Here is a 22,623-nt window from a genome sequence, read left to right as displayed (position 1 = left end):
TAAATTAACGCAAGCGAAAACATGCATATATTTAGCGAAACAAAATTTAGGTACGTAGCTTCAATACATTTTGTGTGATTTATAACTAGGCAGAGAAAAAAAAAACGCCAGAGCTGCCAAGCGTGACATTTCACCTCTTCGTTATTATTAACCATGCTTCGAAAAAAAAAAAAATTCGGCATGTGACGACGGGCCTCCCGAGGTCCGCCAGGTTTTGGTTCAACGGGCCAGGTTGGTAGCCGAGATCGTCATAGGGAACCTCGACTAGGGTTCCTTCCCACATGCTTTGCCTAAATGTACTTAATAAAATGCTCTCTCTCTCTCTCTCTCTCTCCGCCCTATAGCACTCCATGCAGATAGACTGAGCCACGCGGACCTGGTGTTTAGCGGAAGAAGCATCTTTCTTTCTTTGTAGATTTTTATTTCTCCATCAGCACGTTTATAAATCGATGCGTGCTTCAAACTTTGCGCTACGTGATGTTCGCTTCAAGAATACGAACAATACGAAGAATAGACTTCCTCCCACAATTGCAGAAACTTTCTTCAACGGATGCGTTATTTTCTGCAATAAAAATGATTGAATATTTCGACCACTAGGCCCTACAGACTACGTGCGTGCACTTGGCAGTCGCCATGATCTGTAAGGTATCTTGGTTGTAAGCTATCTGGTTTTGTTTCCGTGTTTCATTTGCCCTAGACAAATGCGGCACTTTGTTTTAATTATCGTAAGATCCTCATTATTTTTGTGGCTGCTGCATTTTTTTCTAATACATATGACTTTTCTGACGCAGCTGCGCTTGGTGCAGTTGTGTATGTTCTGTGTCTTGCTAGTCCACTTATTTTTTTATTTTTTACACAGTTACGTGACCATGCAATTTTCATGTTCTTTTCCTGTACTCTCCCCCCACTATAATGCCTGTATGGGCGCTGTGGTAAATAAACAAATAAATATATAAATACCTAAATGATTTTAACGCAACAACATTAAAGAGCTCGTTTCGCAAAAAATTACGGTATCGGCATCGTTGGTTGCGAGCGAAAAATCATCCTCTTATGCGTGACCGAAAAATCGAAAACGATGCAATTTAAGTAAATCAATGATAAATAAACCCTTGAGCATGGAGAGGACCGAACCAGGGTTGTTTGGGTACCAGTGGGGATCGCACCCGGGTCATTTTCACGACAAGCGAATGTTCTACCACACGTCCACGCCTCCGCTTGTGAAAACAGTAAAGAGAACTTCCCCCGCTTGAAAATGCAGTGAAAGTATCTTTCACGTTTCACAAACAGACGCGTCACGTATACATGGCTTCACACTACAACACGAAACATTAATGCGTGCTACAAGCGTCCGTCCATTGCCAACGGGCGTCAGATTATGTGATTATCATAATGGCTCCACTGTTGGAAGCCGGTACTTCCACAGCAAAAGGCACTATACACGCTATACCGCGCCTATTCCCTTAAGGCTACGTATAGTGGGTGCATGCCAAATTCGAAGAAAAAGTTTCATGCACTGAGTGTTTGAAACACGCACTAGGAACAGGATGTCGACATCGCGTTCAACTCCTCAAGGCAAAGCTTTAGGGTCCCCTCATTTTTATTTTTTTTTAGGAATAGCTATTCACGGCACGGCGGGTATTACCTACATACATATATGTATATCTTGCTTGACGAGACGTGAAAGGGATCTAGTGCAAACGCGGAGGACTCTTTCAGGGAGAGGCGTTTACTAACATTTCTTCACCACATTCTCTGCGCACTCACGAAAAACATTTTATTGCCCCCTAATCGCATACAGCTTGGCAGTAAACGCAAAAAATCCCAAGGTCATCCTGGCATAGAGCACGCCAGAACATCAGCGCATCACCAACGCCAGAACGACGGACTGTTAAAATGGTCAGGAGCAGGCGTCGACCCGGCTTACTGCAGCGTCGTCAACGAGAATGCACACCGACCAACTCCCGCGCAACGAATCGAACGTGCTGCCCACTCACCTCCAAGGAGACACTCCTCCGACCGTTGCCGTTCCAGCAACGTCCGACCGCACAACGTGATCCAACTTCTTTCCGGACCAGCAACAGCGAAAGAAAGAAAAAAAAAAGAACGACAGTTTATTCAGCGAAACAGCGCACAGCTTTTGCAAGCACGAAAGCGAGAAAAATATACCCTAACGCTGACCAAGAAAGAGAGGACAAGCGCCCGTCTCTCGATTTGCACGAGCATCGATAAGGCTTAATGGTCTGACCACACGTACGCGTTGTGGAGCGTCTGCGCGTGGCTTTTTGACGCGCCGTCGTGCCCTCTCCCTGAAGAGAGAGAGAGGGCGCGTAGCTTCACGTTGCCAGGCTTCCTCTCTCTTCCCAAAGGGGCGAGACGCCGCGTTCAAAAGACACGCGCTGGCGCGCTGCAGCGCGCACATGTGGCCAGGCCTTCAGGTGTCTCGCAAAACGCACGCTCTTACCGTCGACGTAAACGCAAGTGACGCAAAAAAAAAATGTCAGCACGTGATGATGTCACTATCATCGTGACGTCCCAGGTTGCCAGCATGTGTCACGTCAACATGACGTCAAACGCCATCGTCGCTTTGTCAAAAATGGGCCGATCCCGAAGGCACAAGCGAAACCGCATAAGCAGCATAATGTTGTCAAAGCCTCAAATCCCAGAGGCGACGCAAAAAAAAAAAAAAAACACGTAGGGTGCAAAAGCCTACCGGGACCAGCAGGGGGATCAATGCAGACCGCTGAGAAAGAAAAGTAGGCAGGCGTTCACCTTCAAGTAGCCTTAGTTCAATACGTATAAGGCACAGTGTGCACTACATGTTTTATGTGTCTCCGTGTTCGCAAATGAAAAACGAGATCCGCGGTGGTCTAGTGGCTACTCAGCTGCAGAGCCGCAGGTCACGGAATCGAATCCCGGCTGCGACGGCTGCATTTTCGATGTAGGCGACTATGTTGTAGGCCCTTTTGCTTAGATTTAGGCGCGCGTTAAAGAGCCCCAGGTGGTCGAAATTCCCGGAGCCCTCCACTACGGCGTCTCTCATAATCGCAGGGCGGTTTTGGGACGTTAAACCCCCATATCGATCAATCAATCGAAACACGAGGTTGGTTAGTGAGCACTGCGTCGTCGATCGACGCAACAAAGAAGAGATCACACACCAAGTGTTTACCCTCGTGAGCTGTAGCCCGAAACCAGGAAGCGTTCGATTTACCGCGACAGGCCTTACGAAAGATCTCTTGATAGTTTCTAACGAATTAAAACAGAAAGAATAAACTATAGGCAAATGGCCAAGACCCATTTAGGAGTACACAGTGAAGGCAAACGTTACGTAAGTGACGCAGAACAGCGAGGGAAAAAAAAAGAAGAAGAAATCACATCCGCTACACCGACAGCGGGAAAGCACACAAGGTCGATTACGAAACTATAGGACTAACGGCTCTGTATTGCCACGAAATAACACAGATCACGCGCTTGTTGTTTTGAGGCCGACTGGGCACGCGCACTATCACAGAAACAAAAAAAGAGAAAAACTCTTACGTACATTTCGCTCTCAGTTTCGACCAATCACGTGCAGAGACACCCGATATTGGCCATACACGGGCGATAAGAGAGCCAGGATCGGGGGAGGGGAGGAGGAGGGGGTCCGTAACGCAACCCCACATAACACTGGACAAAACAAACGCGTCACTATCACGGAAGGCATGCCGATAATCAATACATACGGAAATATTCGCAATGAACAGCTCAATCCAACAAAACCTGTCACTGCGACGATCGCTAAGTAACTACGAAACCGCTCCGGGTTCGAAAGTCGAGGGCCGTCTCCGATAACGCGGACGGTTACAGACGCGTCACCCGCGGCGAAATCCATCGTAACCCCCGATCACGCTATCTGACTGCGCCGCCCCCGTCACCTTATCACCGGTTATCGGCAGTCACCGAAGTTGGATCCGTGCAGCGGCTTGAAACGCAACGAAAAAGAAAGACAGATAACAAGCCGTGCAGAAGAAGTGAAGCGCGTAAAAACGAAATGAACCAAGAAGTTTAACACGTCCGAAGAAAACCTTTCTCTTTTTTGGCAATATCTCTCTCTCTCTCCACCAGTTTCCTTTCCGGTCACGTTGTGCAGTCCTCCATACACGTGATTCACGCCGTAAGGCACTCAGAGCCGAACGCACACTGTCGTTGCCTCTTCAATGCCCCCCACATCGCACAACAGCGCCCTTTAACAAACGAACGCTCTCGCCAGTACTGTCGGAACACCCGTCCTTTCAGAAGTGGATAAACTGCAGGAACCGTGCAATCAAAGAGCGAGAGAGAAGTGCAGGAAAAGGAAAGGGGGCAGTGTACAAAAGGGCTGGTCGCACATCATCGGTATACGTTATGTCGAGTCTCACTGTGGACAGGAGGAGCAAAGGGACGAACCGCTGCAACTCCCGATAAGATAGCGTACAGCGGGGGGGGGGGGGGGGAGACAAAAAAGAATAAAGACGACTCTAAAGAACCACTCTAGCGACGAACTGCAAGAGAGAACGAAAAAAAAAAAAAGGGTGGACGCAAGGTTATCAGAAACGTCGTCCTCGTCGGGCGTTCAAACCACTTCGCAGATGTGGAGAGTTTTGTGATGTTTGCCTAACGCGCAAGTGCCGCACAGAGGCATCAGTGTCGAAACATGTACTCTCCACAGAGTCACGTTCTCCGGCAACGCATGCCAAGGGGAAAGGAACCCTTTTCCACGCAGAGACAACGTATGTCCGCCTCGGTGGAACAGTGGCTATTGTGTGCTCGGCTGCTCAACGGAAGGTCGCGGGTTCGATTCCAGCCGCATTTCGATGGAGGCGCCACGGTGAGAGGGCCTCGTGTACACTGCAGTCATAGAGTTTCCCACAATACTTACTAGAGGGAACCCTGGCGCTAGTGTCTATGGGAGCTGCAACACACGGCGCTTCAGCGAGCATGAGAATGATGGGTAGTACACACATTTGTTAGATTTTCGTTACTTCTGGCCTGCTTCTGGCTCCGTCTGTGTTCGTGTGGCTTGGGGTTGTTTTTTTTTTTTTTTACGAAAAACATAAATTAGCAAATGTTCACCATTTGCGCTTCACAACCTTATTCTTTCAAGCTTACTATTTCGAATCAAGTCCCTAAGTTCAAAAAGGGTTCGTTCTTTCTTTCAAAACAAAACCGTAACCAGCAACAAACGAAGCCGCAAGTACGATTCGCCGCCCGCAAGTACGAAGACTATAGGCAAACGTGTGTACTACCCATCACTCCCATGGTTGCTGAACGATCGCAGCGCCTGAGTGCCCTCTAGTTAATTTTGGGAAACTCTATGCCTGCAGCGCGAAGTCGGTACACGTAAACGACACCATATGGTCGAAGGTTTTTTCGGAGCTCTCCCATACGGCGTCTCTGATAATCACGTCGAGGTTTCGGGGATGTGAAACCGAAGATATTATTATTAAAGTCAACCCTGCTGTCTTGCTATCACGATGCGCGGATGCTCGCTCCTCTAGACAACCGACTCATCCAGGCGGCGTAGGCAATTAAAACTGGACCGAACCAGCAGTTGCGGCAAGCTATAGTGGCCACCAACCTTCGAACCAACGGCACGGTAATTTCAACGGACTCGTTGTGCCCCCGAATGGAGCCTCCCTCTTATGTCATTCCTCTAGCCCATTTACCCCCACCCTCCCCTTCTGTACGTAAGCGTGCGCACAAGGGGAAGGAGGGCGGCGGCAAACCCCTCACGTATCAGTATTTCGCATTATTGTTCATTATCCTGCGTTATAAACCACTAGTGTTCTTGGCGATGATGGCAGCAGAGGACCATCGTCGTTGTATTCAGAGAACGGCAATCTCCCCATATTTACCGCCACGAAGCCAATGAAGAAAAGGCAGCCCACTGAGAGAAACGTGTCACCGCATCATTTTCATTTTTGCACACGTTAAGACCAACGGAAAACGTGAGGCGGTGGGGGTCAGTAAAAATCGAACCCCCCCCCCCCCCCCCCCCCCCCCCCACCCCTTAGTGGAGAACCATACGCGCTAGCCTACGCTTCAGTATACACTCACTAACCAAGTTTTCAAATATTCAAGGGCCCCCTTGGCAGAAGTGATCATACGAGCCTGAGTGAACACCACAGCGAGGCGAGGCCACATGATTCCGACTTATCGATCGTATTGCCAGTCATGCTGGCACGGTATATACATGCAGCCGCACGTGCTCGTACGATGGCGCTGCCGCTCCGCGACACCCAGCGCCCCCACCAGGGAACGGCGAGCACCTTTCCGTCGCAGCACGACGCGCGGACTTCGTCGAGGACCCGATTCAGAAAGCCAGCCCACGCTAAATATCGTTTAGCTAATGTAATGCTGCCTGCACGCGGGTTGGAATACGCTGAAAAAAAAGATTACGACACACGCGGCCATGACCAGACGCGCGGTCATTAGCAGGCGACGCGGCTCCTTTATGACTTCCGCGTTGCGCAAAGCATTTAGCGATGTGTGAAAGGGCCGGGCATGTAGCGCGTAGACAGGATAACCGCTGGTCATTAAGGGTAACTAACTGGATTCCCAGAGAAGGGAAGCGGGTTAGGGGGAGACAGAAGGTTAGGTGGGCAGATGAGATTAAGAAGTTTGCGGGTATAAATTGGCAGCAGCAAGCACAGGACCGGGTTAACTGGCGGAACATGGGAGAGGCCTTTGTCCTGCAGTGGACGTAGTCAGGCTGATGATGATGATGAAAGGATCTCGCGCTTCGTTTTTTTATTATTATTTATTTCTATTTTGCATTGCGAATGATGATAAACGTGCCCTTCCAAAGAGTTTGGAATACAATTTTTTTATGAGCAGGCGAGTGTGATTTAGATGTTGGCAATCAGTGGCTAAGTTGGCAGTCTAGTGTCGGCAGGCTGCTGAAATCTCGACTGCGGCGGCTGCGTTTTCGATGGAGGCGAAAATGCTGTAGGTCCGCCCGCTCAGGTTCGGGTGCACGTTAAAGAACTCCAGGTGGTCGAATTTTCCGAAGCCCTCCACCACTGCATACGGCGTCTCTCATAATCATACGGTGGTGTCGGGACGTAGAACCCCACATATCAATCAATCATCAATGATTTTTCTTGACGTGTATGTAAACAACCTCATAGCGCCCGCCTGGGCCTGCTGCAATATCGGATAGGCAACTTCACACAGCAGCAAGCCAGCATGAACACACTCGGGTGCGTTAGTTTCGGTTTCTCCGGTATCGCGGTCTGGAAATTCGACGGTGGATCTCTGAAACCACGCGTGATACTTTCAACTTTTTAAAAGCTAAGCCCGCCATAATTTGTGACGTAGAACAACTTCGCCATATGAACAACCATTTTAAAGTCGATAATAAAAAGCTAATTCAATTACTTCAGTCAATTAATCATTCCTGATTGATTCCCGAGTCAATCATTCTTGAGTGGCAAAATCTTTCCACCTCGGCCTAGAAATGGGCTGCGAAGACGACAAGCACCTACCTATTATAGTTTTTTTTAATGAAAAATCTGTATTGCTTAAAAAACAAGACCCTATATATCTGTACGCGTGCGTGTATATAGCGACAGTTTCCGAGCATTATAACAGCCTTTCCATTACCACGCGCTTGCCCCTTACTTTCAAGGTACAAAATGCGCCCGCTTCGGTTACTATTAATACCCACGCTATCTCGTTACACAGCATGGATGGGTTAGGAAAGTCGATGCGCTTGTTCACGTTGCCTCACGTTGAAATACCTCCACGCGCTGCACCTAAATTTATTTGCACAGCCCATACTGATAAAGACTATCCGGTGGCCGTGGTTGTGAGGGGGAGCGCAAGAACATGTTTCCTATTTTGAAGATGCGAATAATTGATTCCGTTCTGGGCATGTATAGAGTAACGCAGTATAATGTGCGAGAATTTCGAGCCGCGGATTGGGTGAGCCCCTTTTAGAGGTCCTTCGTTTGAAATGTTTCTCTCTACCCTCGTGTTTCCTATATATATATATATATATATATATATATATATATATATAGTGGGAGTAATAATTCAATGGGCCAGTTAGACTTCGTGAAGGTATGGGATATGGCACAACGGGAGCGTTGTCAACAAGGATAAATATATTTATTTCCCAACAGTTTCGGGAGGGGACCTCCCTTCATCAGGGGATGAGTTATCCCCTGATGAAGGGAGGTCCCCTCCCGAAACTGTTGGGAAATAAATATATTTATCCTTGTTGACAACGCTCCCGTTGTGCCATATCCCATATATATAATATTTATATATATATATATATATATATATATATATATATATATATATATATATATATATATATATATATATATATATATATATATATATAGATATATATATATATACGATATTACAAAACATATTACTATAACACCGACCGCGGGTACAGAAGAGTTAACAGAAGAGGACGAGGCTGACAAAAAAAAAACTACCTTGATTACCAAGTATGAGGTTATATTTATCGTATCAGCCGGGCTCCAGCAGTGCTTAGTTTGTATCGCTTGCTTGCACGTAATACATCGCCCAATCGCGCACTTCCAATCGGGTCGAACATTTCCGCGTATTGGAACACGACCTTCGAGAGCGATGCAATGACCACTGACACTATTGGACGTCAAACATTAAAAAAAAAACCCTCCCGATAAACAAAACAAAAGCACCATCTCCAACTAAAGGGACCCATGAGTAGCATGCACGAAAAGACTCGACTTACACAAGTCCCTTAGAAGTGTGGCAGCTTGGGCTAGTTGGTGTGCAGTGACAATAGTTATAGCGCGAGAACAGAACGACGACACAGAGTCTTTCGTGTCCTTCTTGTCTCTGTGTCGTCGTTTTGTTCTCGCGCTATAACTATCGTCATTACAAGTCCCGTTCGTCACGGGCAGCTAGCTGCATGGTCCGACGTTAAAGGACCAGTCAACAGGCTTCGACGTTTTTGTTTTTTTTTTACACCCCCCCCCCCCAAACGAAGCTCGACAACTGTAGACCGCAGCGATCACGTTTTCCGAATAATACAATTGGAATCAGTACAATTAGAAATTCCGAATATCAATATTACAAATTGCGAATATTACAATTTCCCGCGCTTCTTTTTCGACGCCCGAAGAATAATCCTCCGTTCACGCGCAGTGACGCGAAGTCCCTCCCATCGACGACTTGACGTAGCGCGCAGCTCATCGATTGGTCTAAACCAGTCACGACGACGGGCTACGCCCTCCCTTCCCCGTGAGAGAGAGAAGTGTGGCGAGGCCGCGCGAAAATTCGAAACCAGCTGAAACAGATGTTCTATCTAACCCCCGTATAGCTTCCTTAATACTGCACGTATTCGCAAAATTCTTGCTGCAGTATGTTCACAAAGCAAAAGTGCGCATATTTTTTCTTTAAAACAATTTTTGGACCTCGGGGTTTGTTTACCGGCCCTTTATAAAGGCCAACTCCGGCGATTAATTGACCACGCCAAGCTCATGGCGTATCTATGTTCCTGAGACACTCTTGTCACGAGCCCAATAGCTCAAATGCTCGGGAAATTTGAGAAAAATAATTTTTAATAAGCGAAAAATTGCAATACCGAAACCCATCCGAGTGCCCTGTCTGCGTATGACGTACTATTTGGTAAGAACCGGAGGCCGTAATACTGGTTCCGCCGGCGCGTGGTATGAAAACTGTGAAAGCCAGTCCAGCGAAGCGCCGGCTAAACACCACAGAGAAAGGAAGAAAGCGTTTCCGCGCTGTACCCCCGTGCCAAACACCACAGCCGTCGCCTTGTGGCTAGCACAATAAACGCTGTAGCGGCCAAAGCATGCGATGCCATCGGCTGCGTCACTTCCGTTGACATGCCGAACATGACGTCACTCGGGCAGTGTTGCCAATAAATCTGGCAAGTGAGGTGAGCTTTTCGAGGCAATCTTTTAAAAATTCATTTGCAAACGATCAGAGCACGATTTGGCATAAAGGACGAAAACGTGCAAGGGAACACACCCAGCGAATTTCACGGAGATCCATTGACCTTGAAAAAATCGCCGGTGTTGTTGGCCTTTAACGAGTTCTTTCTCAAGTGGAGTGCACCATTCTGTTGCTGTTACTTGTCCCAAAGCTCTGGTGGGGGACCGCCATAAGGGTTCATCACCACGCCACGTGGGATCACGTGGGTTCGTCCGATCGTCCGCAGAATCTCGTTACCCGACGCCAGGACATGATTGCAGAGGGTGTGTAAGGAGGGGAGAGAGGCCACAACGTCTTACCCAGTCCCTTATAGGCAGGCCGAAACGTGCTAGCGAATGAGCGCGCAATGAATACGGCAAGAGTAACAATATGCCACTGAGCAATAGACAGATTAAACCGTGACATACAACACCACGCAGGATGTAGGGAACAGTTAAAAACGACATGGCTACGTGTAGCATGATCATTGCACAACGAAGATCCCTCGTGGTTTCGAATTATAGAGGCGGCATGAAGTGACGTCATCAACGGCGCCATTTTGTTTCTAATCCAGCAATGTCAAAAGCTACGCTACATGATATCGGCCTCTTTATAGAAACACAAACGTCAAGCTCCGTAAATCGTGCAGCGTATACGTAATGGTGCACGCCATTAGTGTTCGTTCCAACATATAGCACGCGCTTTCAGTGTAATGCAAATGTGAGAGCACACGGATGCAAACACAAAGTGCTAAAAAAAAAGGTTGTACATGAGCTGCAAGAGGAGCAACTACGCAGGAATAGATGGCGCAGCTTGACACGCTGGTCAAAAGCCTCGATTGGACCACTTATCTTGGTCGTGGCAACCTTGTCATCCTCGGCGTGTAAAGCTCTATAGAAAGGGGCTGTCGTTCACGTGACGTGGCAACTGTCGACAGCGACACCCCGTGACGACAACGACAAGTCATTCTAAGACCAACGCGCCAAGGGTTGACAGGGCGCCCATACGACGATTGATAGGTCCACCATTCGAAACGTCAGCAAAGCGTTGTCGATCGCATAAACCTCCTCCTCTTAATGTGGTTAAGCTCAACGGAACACTAAGGGACGGGCGTTTCTAAACCAAGGCACGAAACTGATCGACAATTACTAAAGCTCTACGAAAACAATCACAATCACGCATAGCGATCCAAAAAATAGAAATAAAAGAACAACGTAGCAGAGACGAAGCCTCTCACCACAACTCGAAGCTACTATCCTCACGGTTCCATTCTGACACACACACGCACACACACACAAAGAAGGAAAAGCGTCGGTCAAGCTTCTTCGACAACTTCTTACAAAGCAATAACCGGCGCCCGCTATTCGAGCGAGTGCGCATAAAGGGGAAAAAAATAATAACTAAACGTTCTCCGCGACGCAGCGTGGCGTGATGTGCGCGTTATATAATACGTCAACGCCACATCTTGCGCATAACGCTTATCAACCCGCACGCAACTCCCTCGTAAGCGCTGCGTTTACGTTGGGAAAGGTTGAGATAACGCGAATTGGTACCCCCCCCCCCCCCACTCCTCTTAGCGCGAGCTGAGAGCTATAGAAAGAAGCCTTTGAGTGAAGCAGAAATCGCGAGTTGGGCGAGAGTTGGTGGACGTTCATCGTGTCCCTTCTAATCTAACCCGTAGCGCTGTAGAATATTCCATGATAAACCTTCGAGTGTACGAGCATACAGAAGTCCCACGAAAGCTCAGCAAGCTATAACCCCCCCCCCCCTGTCCTTAAAAAAAAAAAAAAAACTGCTCCCACCCCAGCACCGCCTCTTGCGAGACGTATATGGAGAAGAAGATATGCGCGTACGACGTTGGTTAAGAGGCCCGGAGATATGGAGCCAACCACAGACGACGTGCAAAAAGGCGGCATGGTTTCGCTTGAAAGCGATAAGAGGCAAACCCCTTTTGCAGCCCAACCCTTATCACAGACCGCAGCCGAGCGAGCCAAGGAACCGTGTATACGTTTCTCAATCCGAAATGCCGCAACCCGTTGCTTCGCCTAGCCTTGTACTTAAAAAACGCGCGCGTGATGCAGTTTATCGCGACCAAGGGTCTCTTATCTCTCGCCCTCGATCGTTTATATGGTCACGCGCCGTTCCCTAAATCGTGAGTCACTAAGTACATGATACGTATAGTACGCCTCGCCACGAACTCCCTCGCTGGATTTCGTGCCGACCGGTTGTGCCCCCGCGATCTCCGACGACAGCGCAGCTTTGGCCGACTGGCTCGCCCTACGCCATCTCCTGACGCCGACAAGAGCTCTCGCCGAGTGGTGCCCCGTCCTCGGACTCCTGCCACCGCGTCCATCCTTCCTATCTTCTCCTTATTTCTGTATGTGGCTGTCCCTGCGCCCCTCTCTATATCTATACCTTTCATTCTTCCCTATCCTTTCAATTACTCCTTACCCCCGTCCCTCGTGAGGTACTGTTGAGGTGTCCTCCCCCTGAGAGACAGGTACGGGGCTCACTTTTATCTTTTCGTTTAAGAATCACTCCTCCTCCCCCCCCCTCCCCGGCGGACACGACGAAATAGCACGCGCGCGCTCTTGCATGCGCTTGAATATAAATGTGTGACCGGATGTATACGAGGTGTTGCCTCATCGGACAGGAAGCTGGTAGTTTAATACACCTCCGTAACTTCCAAGAGTTGCGCCAACGGGAAGTTTTAGAGGAAGGAGCGAGCCCCCCCCCCCCCTCCCCCAACGATCCACCTAGCCCCTTTGTCGTGGTAGTAAGCACCGCGAAAAGCAGCACGACGCGTACGGGAAGACATGACCACGACAAGCGCTTGCTCGAGTCATTCCTTCCAGTGTGCGTCGTCCTGCGAGTGGTTTTTAATAAAGAGAAAGGAAGAGAAAAGTGAGCCCTGTTATTGTCTGCTTCAGTGAGCGACACCGCCACAGAGCTCACAAGGGATGAGGGTGAGGAGGGATAAAAAGAGTAGAAGTAAAGGTGTAGAAAAGAGGAAGAAGAAGCAACAACAAACTGAGGGGATAGGAGAGACAGGAAAGATGGAAGCACGGTCACTGGAGTCCGAGGACGGGGTACACTTGCGAGAGATGTTGCCGGCGTCTCTAGATGGCGTAGAGCAGGTCCAGTAAGTCAGAGCTTCACTGTCGTCGAAAGCCGTCGGCGGCAGGAGGTGACGTAGGGCGAGCCCAGTCAGCCAGAGCTACGGCGACGCCGAAGGTCGCAAGCGCGCGGGCGCACAACCGGTCGGCACGGAATCCAGCGAGCGAGTCCCCTGTGCGTCGTCCTTTGTTTCGCACTGCGTAGTAACCATGGATCCACACGAACTGGTCCAGCTGACTACTTTTCTCCTTTTGCCTACTCCCCCCCCCCCTTAAAGCAAAACAGACAAAACACACGTTTCCCACCTCCTCACCACCATACCCGTGAAGGAACTCACTTGTCGTAGGTGCCCACACCCTAAGCGAAAAAGAAAGAAAAAGGGAGAGAAGGTCCTGACGCCACCCCTGATAGCCGAAAACGAGCCATAGAGTTTCTTAATATAAATAGAGAGGACTCAGGCGCTTAGATAGTTCAGCGACCATGAAAATGATGAGTAGTACACAGATTTGCCTAGTCATCGTACTTGCGGGCGGTGAATCGTACTTGCTGCTTCGTTTATTGCTGGTTACGGCTATGTTTCGAAAGAAAGAACACACCCTTTTGAACTTTGAGACCCGATTCGAAATGGTAAGCCTAAAGGAATAAGGCTGCGGACCGCAAACGTTGAACATTTGCTCATTTTTTTTTTTTCGAGAAAAAAAAAAACAGCTCCAAGCCACACGAACACACACGGAGCCAGAAGCAGGCCAGAAGTACGAAAATTAGACAAATGTGTGTACTACCCATCATTCCCATGTTCGATGAAGCGCCGTGCGTTGCAGCTCCCATAGACACTAGCGCCAGAGTTCCCTCTAGTGTATACTATAGGAAACTCTAAGCTACCAGCCAAGCTGAGCAGCTCACGTTCGCGTTACGCCGATCATAAAGTCGTTTCGACCAAGGATATACGACAGCATCCGCAGATCTCGCACTTACAGGCTGCGGGCATGCACGTGACCGAAGGCACCAGGAGGAGCGCCAGGACCGAAAACGAAGTGGAAAAGGATCGCTGTATACGCCATGTGACTACGGCGTAAACAGACGGAGTCACATCAGGCGTGTCCTGCCGGCCACCGACGGCCGCAGCAAAGACTGGCCGGTGCTAAGGTCCCTAGATGAAACAAGTTTCATCTGAACTGAACCTGCGAAAATCTGTCAACCGCAGAAGACCACCTTCCAAAAAGAAAACATATATTCAACGTTTCGGCCGGAGGCCAGTCGTCTTCAAGAGAACCGTCAAACGTCGAATAAGTGTGAATTCCTTGTTTTTTTTTTTTTTTCTGCGTACATGTGCACTTCATATTACAATACGGGAGAAGACTCTGTAGCCGCTTAGTGTACGTACCAACACGAAAACCACTGGAGTGAATCACTATTGCGCTCGTTCTATAATGTGCTCGCTCTCTTTTATATTGCATGATTTGATTTGATATGTGGGGTTTAACATCCCCAAACCACTATATGATTACGAAAGGCGCCATAGTGGAGGGCTCCGGAAATTTCGACCACCTGGGATTCTTTAACGTGCACCCAAATCTGAGCACACGGGCCTACAACATTTCCGCCTCCATCGGAAATGCAGCCGCCGCAGCCGGGATTCAATCCCGCGACCTGCGGGTGAGCAGCCGAATACCTTAGCCACTAGATCGCCGCGGCGGGGCCTTTTATATTGCATACATCAGCGTGAAGTCGGAGTGGTGGGAAGGGGAGGTAATAACACTTGTTCACCCGTACAAAAAGAACAAACAAGAAAATGCAGTAAGCCGGCGGGGCACGGCGTAATACATTTCGAAACTGTGCGAACGGCGACACAGTAACAACACCGTGAGGTCCGATAAGGAGGCAGCGTTGATGGAGACTGCCCAACGCGCATACCTCAGACGAAGCATAATTAACGCAAAGTGAGCTCACTCAATTACGTCCCGTGAAAGCGAGGTCAATTAGAGTAATTAGAACGGCAACAATGCACGTCACATCTACTTTCGTTCTATCTCCGTAGACATATCGGGGGGAAAGAACAGTACATGGCACACAACTGCGAAAACTATATGGAGATTAATTTAATCATGATGGGCGTTCGGCTAATGCCTTTGCGTTCGATATTTCGAAGAAGAAAAAAAGAAGGCGCGAAAAAAGATCGTGCATGTTCCACACCTCCAAAACTGCACAAAATGCAAAGCACAACTGAGGGTGCCGATCGGGGTGGGGGGAGTGATTTTAAATGAAAAGAACAGAAAACTGAGCCCCCTAACTGTCTCTCAGGGGGAGGACACCTCAACAGAAGCTCACGAGGGGGGGGGGGGGTAAAGGAGGAATTCAAAGGATAGGATTAAAGGTAAAGAGATAAGAGACTCTGAGAGGAAGGAGAGAGCGAGGCGCAGGGACAGCGAACGACGGAAGTGAGGAGAAGATAGGAAAGATCGAGACGGTCGCAGGAGTCCGAGGACGGGGCACCGCTCAGTGAGAGCTCTTGTCGGCGTCAGGAGATGGCGTAGGGCGAGCCCAGTCGGCCAGAGCTGCGCTGTCGTCGCAGATCGCGGGGGCACAGCCGGTCGGCACGAAATACAGAGAGCGAGTCAGGGTGACGATTGGCTTGTGCTTGTCAGAATCGGAAGATCAGGGTTCGCACTTTCTTTTTTATTGGCGTACGACTTGCGTTTCACACTTTCGAAAAAGCCCGGATCGGAGGCGTGTACAAACCAACAGCTTCCCGCATCTGTACCAACTAAGCGGAATACAGCTCGCACAATTTATAGAAACACGTGTCCGTGGTGTTCAGACACACCGACACTCAAGCCACATGGAATGCACCAAGAGGCTCACACACATAAAAAGCGCTCACGTTACTGACTCCCTCACGACAGCCCTCACGTTAGCTGCTGACATGTTACAAAGGCAGTGGAAGGCATGGCTTGCGGACGAGGCCAAGCACAGCCAAATGGCTTTGCTTGATCAGGCCCAGCGAGCCGCTCGTACCAGCGAAACCCTATACCGAGGGTCCAATCAAAAGTGCCTACATTTAAATTTTCGTTTTTTTTTTCTGAATAAAGTTTTCTTCCTTATCCTCCTGCTCCGAAGCTCAGAGTAACCAGAGTGGAGTCGCGTCGCATGTCACTGGCGCTGCGCCTCGACTTCTCTCTCGTGTATAGACCCTTTCAAAGTTTACAAACACAGCCGCTTGATGACTCCCGGTTTTGTCCACCGATGTGATTTAATAGCATTGGTGGATCACAAGAGCTCAAAAAAAAAAAAAAAAGCCCGCTGATTGTCTACCGCTGCCTTCCCTTATTTGGCAAGATATATTCAAATAAATGTTATTTTAAGCTACATCAAAATTATAAAACGTTCCCTTCTACTTTATGCGCGTTTCTTTTATGTAGAAAACGAAAGAGAAAGGTTTCCTTACGCTTGAGAAGAAATTGAAAACGTGCTTTCAGCTTCGACGTTAGGAGCTAGTAAATAAAGTGACCGGAAGTGTTTTTTTTTCTTTTTGTACACCGCTCGTGACCTTGAAACTGTCTATACATTTACGACAAACTCCCGACGCCGACGCTTCACTGGCTCGCATAGACAGATTAAAGGCCTGACCGCACGTACGCGTAGCAGCGCGTCACCGCGTGACTTCTTAACGCGGCGTCGCGGTTTCCACATCTGCAGAAAGATGGCGCACAATTACGCCACGAGCCCTCTCTCCGCATATAAAGAGGGCGCGACTCCGCGTCAAAAAAGCCACGCGCTGACGCGCTAGGACGCGTGCGTGTGGTCAGTCCTTCAGCCTTTCTGCGACGCTGGCATTCTACACGCACAGCCTGCTCAGCGTCGATGGCGGGAAAAGAAACTTTTTATTTAATATACAATGGCGCCCTCTCTCGACGTATTTGATATTACATGGACGTGTAACGCTCTCTTCTGACCTACTTGAGTACTTTCAGCGTCACACCAAGCGATGACATAATTTTTTTTATTTAGTATTTATTGGTACCTCAAGGGTCCCGAGGGACATTACATGAGGGGTGGGTATCATAAGTGAAGAGAAAACGATAAACATTGAGACCGGGACCCTAAAGTGCTTCGGACATCAAAATACTAAAGATTGTAGAAGATACGATAAGGCAACAGCAACCATCCGTAAGTCAGCACTAGCTGGTGGTTGTACTGTGAAAGTACGGTAGTTAGGTTCCATCGTAAATTATCAACATCATACACGACTGCCTGAAGTACACCGAGGAACCCTGGGACAAAGTGCATGGAAGACGCCGGAAGGCGAGGGCACTCATCTTGCATAAAGGCTGTAAACAAACTTCGGCGATAAGTTGGGCCCAACAAATTTTTTTTCCCATGTTAGCAAGTAATTCACGGTGAGCTGCAATAGTTGATGGGAATGAAAGAAACGATGAAAGAAAAAGTATATAAATGTACATACACAGCTGGCGCACAGAAAGAGCCCGTAGAAAAGACAGCACGTAAAAGATGACGACAGACAGTAATAGAGCCTCCGTAGAAAAGACCACGTGAATGACAGTCAGTATAATAGAAAGTAGACTGAAATATACAATTCCTCAAAATAAACAAGATATAAAGAAAGCGATGAACAATTTAAATATAATGAAGGTCGAGGAGGAATAACAAAGCTCCTTCGTCCTGCCCCAATATTTCACACACACACACACACACACACACACACACACACACACACACACACACACACACACACACACGCGCGCACACACACGCGCACAAAACAACAATCGAATAGACAAACAAACGCCGGAACACAACCCACATAAACTCCACGTATTATCACACCCATAAACACATACCCCCCCCACCCCCCGTACAAGCACAATTCGGGGAAAAAACGAGCGGCAATGACAAGGTGGCGAGAGAAAGAGAGAGGGGGTGGAGGCTGGGGAGAGAGGAGGTCGAGGACGAGAAAGGACGGAAGCGAGGCCCGGTTTATTGACCTTTTGCCACGCATTTCGTATGCCGCGAGCGTCTCTCCTTCGCAGTGGCCGCCGCCGCGCACGCCTTCTTGGTTGGTCGTCTTCGCGCCGACTTTTATTATACGTTTAATACGTACGCGCACCTCTGGTGCGGCTCCGACGCCGCCGACGCGTACTTTACATCCGCACCGCTCCGTGCGGGGTGAACTACAACATGATAAGCCGAGGTTCCACCCGCTCAGTCCACTTTTAAGTATATAGTTCCTAACATAATACGTAAGGTAGCCGCGCCGGCCCAAATAACAGAGCAAGAAAGTGGAAGCGAGAAAGAACAAGAAGGCAGGCAGGCAGGGGAACCACTGGCGAACTTCATGGCGTATTAGGTCGGGCGCTTGCGGGCGCTCTAAAAAGTGGATGCGCCTTCGGTTGGCAGAATTGGAGCCCTCGGACTTCCCTAGGTTGGTTCTTTCGCAGAGTCAACCTCTGACTCACGAGCGCTCCCGCCGACCGCTCCGACGCCGGTGTAAGACCGTGGTATGGTGGCTTGACCGAGGTTCCGACTTCAGAGTTAGAGCGTGGCGCGATCCGACCGGTAGGACGGATCACGTGATACAAGCCGGCCAATCACGTGACTACCGGCAGGTGAACCGCAAGACGAACGGCGCCCACAGCGTGAGCGCGCACTTCGAAAGGGGACCGCCGGGTGCATTACACTTCGTGCACGTGCGTTGCTCGTGGCGTTCTTCAATCAATCAATCAATCAATCAATCAATCAATCAATCAATCAATCAATCAATCAGTTTATTATCATGTCATAAAAGGATGTTACAGGGAGTAAAATATACAGACGACGGTCCCAAAGTACAAGACTGCAACGGGACCCTTGAGCGTGTGTGGCGATTTCACACCTACGAAGCTATATAAATGCGCCATGAAACGTCAATGCCGTCGTTGCAGCAGCAGCTCACACAGGAGCCACCCGATTTGCCTCGAATATCGCAGCTCAAACGATGCCGACGGCCAGATTTGTGTGCCGAGCTCAGAAGGCTGTCGCCGCGTCCAAACCTGTTCGCAGATATCCACTGAACAAATCGGCGCCATTTCTCGACGCGGCGTGGAAATGTTTACCCGGGAGCTTCCCGCGCTGGCCGCACGGTGGCGCTACATGCGCGCTGCTCTGAGATTGCCGACGTATTCGGTTGGTTGGTAGGCTGCGCCTCGCGCTCTGATTTGCCAGCTGCCTCGGCATCTGGCGTCTCCGAGCCAGAGGACCGGAGCGGCCAACCGAATACGCCATTATACTTGGTGCTGCCTCTTATTGCCATTTTATGCTCACCAACCCTTCTGAGAAAGTGAGAAAGATAAATTAATATGGAAAGGCAGGGATGGTAATTAGGAAATAAAATGTTTGGTTTGATATCCCGCTCTGGGTAAGGTGAGAAAGAGATGAAGAAAGATGACGAGGACTCTTCCGAACACATAAAACCTGACCTCCGAGATCAACGGCGCGCACCTCGGGTGAATCAATGTCGATTTCTCGGAGGCTTCGATTGCAGATGTATAACAAGCCCCCCCCCCCCCCCCCTCGCCTGGCTGTCCGCCCACACACACACACACCGGTCTCACCAGACCCGCGCATAGTTTCGTATTATGTGATGGCGGACCTGGCAAGAAAGAAAAAAAATACGAACAAAAACCCAATCATCAACAGACAGAATCACAACGAAGACACCCAACTCTATTCAGGATCCTATTGGAATTTCATGGGACTAAAATTTGGAACCGACTACCCTTAGAAGTTAAAGTGGCCAGAAATTTTAAGCACAGTGTGAAATTATTTTGCTTGCAGCATCAAGACATATTAATAGGGTTTTTTTTTTCACTTTCTTTTGCGCTAATTAGTGCTTTTACCCAGTCACTTATTATATATGACGATGATGATGAAACAAACTATATTTGGGTATGTTGTGAAAATGCATATATGTACAAATAATTGTGTATATATGTGTTTATTGCTAAATATGCTCTGCTAAGCTGCTTTTATGTGCTCCGATATGGACCGATCACTAGCCAATGTAGGCGAACGGTCTAGATATCTTGCAATCTTTTCTTTTGTTTGTCAATAAAAATCAGATTGATTGATTGAAAGTAATTCGTTCGAAGTCAGCATTTTTTCCCGCTGTCTCACATTCTTTTCCCTCTCTTTTTTTCTTTTAATCCGGCAAGCCAATTTCTTACTTTCGCGATTGAACTTTACACCAGCAGGTCCACACTCACTCCTCGGCACTGTACGAACAACACACACACACACACACACACATACGTGAAGTACAAGACAAAGGCACGTCGCAACGCCCACACCAGAAACGCAACCAATAAAACCAACACCAGCGCACGCGGGCGTATCTATGACGATGACCCCGCGGTGACCTCGTCGCCATCGCGGGATCATACATTTCGCCGAAGCTCATTCCGCGCACGCAACCGAGCGCACAGCATTCCGAGACGGGAAAGAAATAAAAGAAAAGTAAACAAAATATAAACAGCTATACACACAGAGCATGTTGTATATTCGGCGTTCCCTCCCTATATTACTCACTCTTGACATAAAAAAAATAAATAAAGGCGCCGAATTTGGAACGCGTAAAATATGCGACCACCTCCATTCGTTTTCGCTCTCTCACTCTGTGTATAACGCGATTTGGTTTTTTTTTTCTTCTCGGAGCCTCTTGAGAGTCGCCCTTTGTAAATCGTAACACGTATACCGATTCCAGGTGGTGCGCCTTGAGACACGATTGTCCGTATAAGGAAGCCACGTAAAATACCGAGCGAATCAACCCTCCCCCCCCCCCCCGCCCCCTTCTTGACCCCAACCCTAGATGCAAATCGAAATTACCAGCAAAATGAAGGGGGGGGGGGAGGGGGACGCGTTCGTGGGACGGCACCACTAACATTCTATATGGCGGTTACAAAACCTTCCCGCCAGGAAAAAAAAATTATTTGTGGCTGGAGGTATAATATACAACACTATGCTACGCGTTACCCTCCTCCTTGCCCTCCTGCTCCGCCCTCACATCACTCATCAACCTCACTTCTGTTTCTTACTCTCTTGCTATACTATGATTGATTGACGTATCGGGTTCAACGGCCCAAAGGCAACCGTATGATTATGATAGACGCCGTAGTGGAGGTCTACGGAAATTTCGACCACCAGGGGTTCTTTAACGTGCACCCAAATTTGAGCATGCGGCGCCTACAGCCTTTTCGTCCTGCTAAACTATGCTCGAACATGGATATATACTATCCATACGTCAAACTCTCCCCTCACCATCACTTCGCTTTCCCGCCCTTTTGCTATACTACACCACAGCCCCCCCCCCCCAACAAGGACCATGATTATACTTACAAAGCTATGCTGCTCTTTATTACGTGCTCTCCCCCTCAACCTCAATTCCCTTTCTCAAATATTCTCTCTCTCTCTCTCTCTCTCTCTCTCTCTCTCTCTCTCTCTCTATATATATATATATATATATATATATATATATATATATATATATATATATATATATATATATATATATATATATATATATATAATGCTTGGCTGTCCCCTTGTTCCCTCCCCCCTTGAGTTCTCCTCACCCTTGCATCAATCATCCTCGCTTTCTTTTCCCACTCGCACTCACTTGTTGTGCTATACATAGATAAATGCTACGCTTTCCCTTCGCACGTTTTCTTTTTTCATCTCTTCCTTTTTTTCCCCTGTCTATTATTTATCGCTTTACCTTTCTCATTTCTTTTCTACATCGCAGGTGTACGGAAAAATAGATGTGAGCGAAGTAGAAAGGTGAGGCCGCTCTATCGGAAGTGCACACGCAACTGTGCGCCGTGTAAGGATTCCCCCGTCTTCATTAGATAACAGTGGTGGACACCCGCGGCGGCACTGCATGGTCATCGAACCGAGTACCTTCCGCCGCGGGGGGGGGGGGGGGGGGAGGACAGACTTAAGGCCTGACTACGACGCCGCGTCAAAGAGCCACGCGCCGACGTGCTGCGACGCATACGTGCGGTCAGGCCTTTAAAGGCCAACTCCGGCGATATTTCGACCATGTCAGGATAATGGTGCTTTTACGTTCCTTAGACACTCTTCTCACGCGCCCGATAGCTGAAACGCTCGAAAAATGCGAAAATAATTTTCATTTACCGAAAAAAACCACAATACCGAAACCCAACCAAATGCGCTTCTTTACGTGTGACGTAAAAAATTTGCCTGACGATGCCTGAACCTGCCTGATTGCACATAACGCCCGCCAGATGGCACTACCTGTCCACGCCGTCCGCGGCGACCACCTTAACACCGTAAGCGTTTTAGCCAAATATATGGCGAATAGTGTGTGGCTCAGAACGCCACACCACGTGGCACCTATCGCATGCCCATATTACGGAAAAGAAAATCGCACGCTCAACCAAGAAAGCGCCGGCCAAACCCAAAGAATCTATAGCAGACAAGCAGACACTGCAGCGGCACATCAGTTCGTCCCTTCCACCAGGCAAAACTCAA

The 22,623-nt window shown here is 48.6% G+C and overlaps 1 protein-coding gene across 5 annotated transcripts in view; it reads right to left on the bottom strand.

Moving 5' to 3' along the window:
* The window catches only part of LOC119164952 (homeobox-containing protein 1), a 188,583-nt gene that overhangs the window by 74,577 nt on the left and 91,383 nt on the right, over nucleotides 1-22,623 (bottom strand). For 3 of the 5 annotated variants that reach the window (XM_075873396.1, XM_075873400.1, XM_075873399.1), the window contains exon 2: nucleotides 1,998-2,065. The exons of 1 other annotated variant lie outside the window; for it this stretch is intronic. The gene's annotated coding sequence lies outside the window, so the exon portion shown is untranslated. The remainder of the gene's footprint in view (nucleotides 1-1,997; nucleotides 2,066-22,623) is intronic. One more of the 5 variants, XM_075873397.1, reaches the window with a different exon arrangement.

The sequence above is a fragment of the Rhipicephalus microplus genome, chromosome 9 (assembly GCF_043290135.1).
Source record: "Rhipicephalus microplus isolate Deutch F79 chromosome 9, USDA_Rmic, whole genome shotgun sequence".
In the NCBI taxonomy this organism is placed as follows: domain Eukaryota; kingdom Metazoa; phylum Arthropoda; class Arachnida; order Ixodida; family Ixodidae; genus Rhipicephalus; species Rhipicephalus microplus.
This window is presented reverse-complemented; position numbering and strand designations above follow the sequence as displayed.